Genomic DNA, 4,760 nt, shown 5'->3' on the forward strand with positions numbered 1-4,760 from the left:
AGACTGGGCAATAGGGAAGCAAGAGAAACGAAGCCTCATTCATCTAATTTACCACTTAGAAACAGGAACAGGCATGGTGGAGAAAGGTCCCCCTGATGCTGTAGGGAAAAAAAAATCACCAGAGTAAAAAGAGAAGGAAATAACTTACCAACGGCTGCATGAGGAATAGCTAAAAATGAAAACAAAACAAAACAAAAAACAAAAACCCAGAAATCAACGAGGGAATGTCTGGCAGAAAGAAAACAACAACATCTGAAATGTTTTCAAGTGAAGAACATCAGAAATGGTACCTCCATTAACTCAAAGACCTTTCTATCAGCTATGGTGTGGGGAGGTGAGGTTTAAGCATCCCCTGCATATGATAATGAAGCCCTGGCTGTTTCAGATTCCTCTCAGTCCACTACAGGGTATGGGCATCTGGGACCATTCTTTACTTTTCTCTACTTGATAAAATGGATTGAAACTCTTGAGGGGCCTATCAAGATTTTATTATGGCTAAGCCACATTCCTACCTCCATTTCTTTCATTTTCCCTGTTTTTAGTCTCCCTTTCCTCCTCTCTGTTATTTTAGAATATCCTTTTTGGTTTTTAATAAGCCATAATAATTGCTAGAAGGAAATTTACATTTTTTTGGGGGGAGGCAACTTTCATTTTGATCCTCACCAAAAGACTGACCCAGAGCAAGGGAGGACGTATTTTCCTTTGGAAATGGAACTTCCACTAATGTCAACCCCTTTGTATCAGCAAGGAGCAGGGTGGGTGGGGGGGTTGATCATCCATGATGATGATGACGATGATAGAGTTCTGGGAAGAAAGGTATAATAGGCTTGAAAACAAGGGGTGGGGAATGAACCGCTAAAAAAACTATACTTCCACAAAAGGAAGGAGAATGAGCTGTTGAGAAAGCTACGCTTCCTTGAAGAGAGCTGTGAGTTCCTTCCTAGCATGTGAGTTACAGCTCAGTTTGCCTTGTTCAATGGTGCCACCTGGTGGTTACATGTTTTTGTATTAATTATTAGGGTTTTCATTTTCCTTAGGAGCTCTGTATCATGTGGAAACAGGAACAGGCAGGACAGAGAAAGGTCCCCTGCTTCTGTAAAAACTCCAGAGTAGAGAAAGACAAGGAAATAATTTACAAATAGTTCCTGGAGGTAGAGCTAAAAAAAACAACCCCAAAATTTTTGAGAGATCGCTTGTCAAGAGGATACAGATTCCACTCATATGCTTCTTGTAGAAGAATATTCTAAATAAGATTCTCAGTAACCCTCAAGTCCTCTGTATCCGCTGCCCCCATTCATGGTGGTGGTAGATTAAGGATCACCTGCTAAGAAGACGTAGCTCTAGGTCGTAGGGTTGTCACAGAGCCCTCCTAATTTAGTGAATCTGAAAAGGGCAGGTTACAGCCAATGCTAGAGGCTTCTATCCCCTCTATTCCCTTTTCTGTATTCACTAAGAAAGATGGACTCTCTTGAGGGCATTATTGAGATCTTACTCCTGAAAACATCTCATTTCTGTTTCCATTTTTCTCATACATCCCCTCTTAGTACTTTTCCTTCTCCATTATTTCAGAATATTCTTGTTGGTTGTTGACAAGCCAACATTACCAGAGTGGATATTCATTAGTTTTTTCTTTTTTGTCAATTAGCAGATTTTTCATTTTTCAAAATATCAACAGTAAGTTAGGGCAAGGCTGGGTAAGGAAAGAAGTCAGAGAAATTGAGCCTCACACCCCCATATCACCTGGAATCAGAAACAGACAGGGTATTGCATTGTAAGAACATTGGAAAAAAGAAAAGGACTACCTTCCCTAAAGTAGAGCCAAATAAATGCAACCCATGAGAGATTGTCTGGCAGGAGATCAGTTTCCATTTATATACTTTTCATAAAAGAACATCAGAAAAGGAATTCTAGTAATGCCAAACTCTTTGTGTTAGCCACAAAGCAGAGTGGGTGGGGATGATTCAGCACTGGGCAGAAAAGTTGTTTTAAAATCTCTTTCACACCAGTGAAACTAAAATGCATTAAGTGTAACTTACAGTGGAAGTCATTTGGTTCTCCTTATTTATGGAAAAAGAGTGACATTCTTGAGGGTAGCATCAATATCTCACCGCAGGTAAACCTGTCTTCATTTCTTTCATCTTTACTTATCAGGTTAATAGGTCCAGAGCTGGAAGGGACCTCAGAGGTCATCTAGTACAACCTCTTCATTTTACAGAGGAGGAAACTGAGGACCAGGGAGGTTAAGTAATTTGCTCAACTTTTATTCTGCCTTTCCTCTTCCTCTGTTATTTCAGAACATCTTTGTTGGTTATTGATAAATTATCATTACCACTGCCACAGGGATATTTCATTGTCTTTTTTTTATGTTAATCAGAAGGGTTTCCATTTTCTACAGACTCTAATAATTAGGGACAGGCTGTGTAATGGGAAGGCAAGAGAAATTGAGCCTGAAGCTCCTGTATTGCCTGGAAACAGAAACAGGCATGGCAGAGAAAGGTCTCCTTTATACCGTAGAAATATCAGAATAAAGAAAGACAAAGAAATAACTTACCAATGGTTCCATCAGGAAGAGCTAAAAAATAAACAAATAAACAAAAAATATAATAGAGAGATAAGTCCTTTCTGGTAGAAGACAGTTCTCACTCTTTTGCTTTTCATAGAAGAACATTGGAAATGGAACCCTCAGTAACCTTGAGTCATCAGTATTGATACTGACATGATATGGAAAGGTCCTCTTGACACTAAGGATTATTATAATAATGAAAGAAAAAGAAATAACTTACTCATGGTTTCTTCAGAAATAGCTAAAAACAAAACAAAACAACAGAGAAATCAGTGAGGGATTGCTGGTCAGAAAAAGAATACAGTTCCTACTGATGTGCTATCTACTAAAGAAAATAAAAAAAATGGAACCTTCAGTAACACTGAACCCTCAGTATCAGCTGCAGTGCAGGGTTGTGGGGGAGGAAGCATCCCTTGCAATAATGATGCAGCTCTGGGTCATACATAGTATTGTTTCATGGTCTTCTCAGACTAGGGAACCAGAAAAGGGTAGGTTTAGACCAGGTCAGAGGCTTCTAGGTCCTTTCTTCCCCTTCTATAATATCTTAAAAAGGAATAAAATTCTTGAAGGCACTTTCAAGACCTTATTTTAGCTAAATCTCATTTCTGTCTCTGTTTCTCTCATCCCACTTGCTTTTACTCACCCCACTCTCCCTAGTGTCCTTAATGGTTATTAACAAGTCATCAGGATCATCGACAGAGGGATTATCCAAAGAAAAACATTCTTTATGTTAATCAGTGCAGTTTCCATTTTCCATAGATTCAGCAATGATTTAGGTCAACGTTCATGAAACATATTCCCCATGTAGCATAGGAATGTTGTTGTGTGGCTTGAAGGTAGGTAGAAGAGACATTGTTAGCCTCTTTTTCTCTCCTCTCCCCAATGCTTCTCCAAGGGAGAATTTATTTCCTGCCAGGAGAGGAAGCAGGAGGTTAGGGCTAGATTGAGATTGGCTCAAGCTGCTTTCCTCTGGGATAGAATTTGCTTCCTTAAATATTATTAGTTTAGGGGATGTGGTTTTCAGGTTTAATTTAAACTTCTGATCATTCTTTCTTAAAGGGGAAAGGGAGACCCAAACTTTATATCCAAGGCTTAATCCCTTCCTACCAAATACCAATTCCACAATGAACACATGAAGAAAGTAGCAAAGAAACCCATTTATCAAAGTGGATAGCAAACAGGAACCAGAGAAAGTATACATCAGAGAATATACACCAGACAACAGAGAGTGAAGCAAGAAAACTGCTCAAGCAAGAGAGTCGTAGATCCTATCCAAAGGGGACATTCTTCAAAGTTGCTAATGTAGCAAGCTGGGGTAGGGACATGATGGAGACTTCCAGCTCCTCTCATGTTAGCTTCTTCCCAGACTCTTTTCCTTCAGCAACTTGAAGTGCAGTTGGCATCTTCCATTTTTTCTCTTGAAACTGGAAGACAGAACCTCCTGAAACTTCGGAGTCTAAAGCCTGAAGAATCCAAAGAAACTGAAGAGATTCGAAAACCTGTTGCTTTTTACCAATTCTGCCTCGTGCCTCACACAGGTGTGGGATGTTGTCTGGTGACTATAGTGTCCAAAGCCTGAAGAACCCTATGACACTCAAAGAGCCTCATTTCTCTCTTGCTTTTGCCAACCCTGTCCCACTCCTCACACAGGTGTGGGGCATTGATCTCCACCAATGAGGACAAAGTCCCATACCGAAGGCCTTTGGAACTTGGGTTACACTAGGGTAATGGGGAAACAAAGGAAACTGAACCTCAAGTCTCCATATAACCTAGAGAGAGAAGCAGACAAGATAGGGAAAGGTATTCAACTTAGCAAAGGCATTTAATGACGAAACTGGAAGGGGAAAAATAAATAGTTAAAAGATAGAAAAAATGTACAAAGGTTCTTACAGCAAACTTTTTTCACCATCCAGTACAGTGGAGCCATCACACTTGGATTCTAGTATCACCATCCCAGATATGTTTACAGAAGGGGTAGAGATAACCCTGAAGAGAGCAAATGTGGGAAAAATAGATGGACTAGATTTTGTATACACAGAAGGCTTGAATTGGAGGTTATGCAAATGTGAGGGCATTGAGGTATTGAGTCTCATGGCATCTGAAGGAGAAGTTGCCAAAGGCATTAAAATAAAATCCCAGTTTTATCCCCCCCAAAATGCCTGAGAAAAACAACTACTGCCTTACATGACTATTTTCC

Source organism: Vombatus ursinus, unplaced genomic scaffold, assembly GCF_900497805.2.
Source record: "Vombatus ursinus unplaced genomic scaffold, bare-nosed wombat genome assembly UNPS02014811.1, whole genome shotgun sequence".
In the NCBI taxonomy this organism is placed as follows: Eukaryota; Metazoa; Chordata; class Mammalia; order Diprotodontia; family Vombatidae; genus Vombatus; species Vombatus ursinus.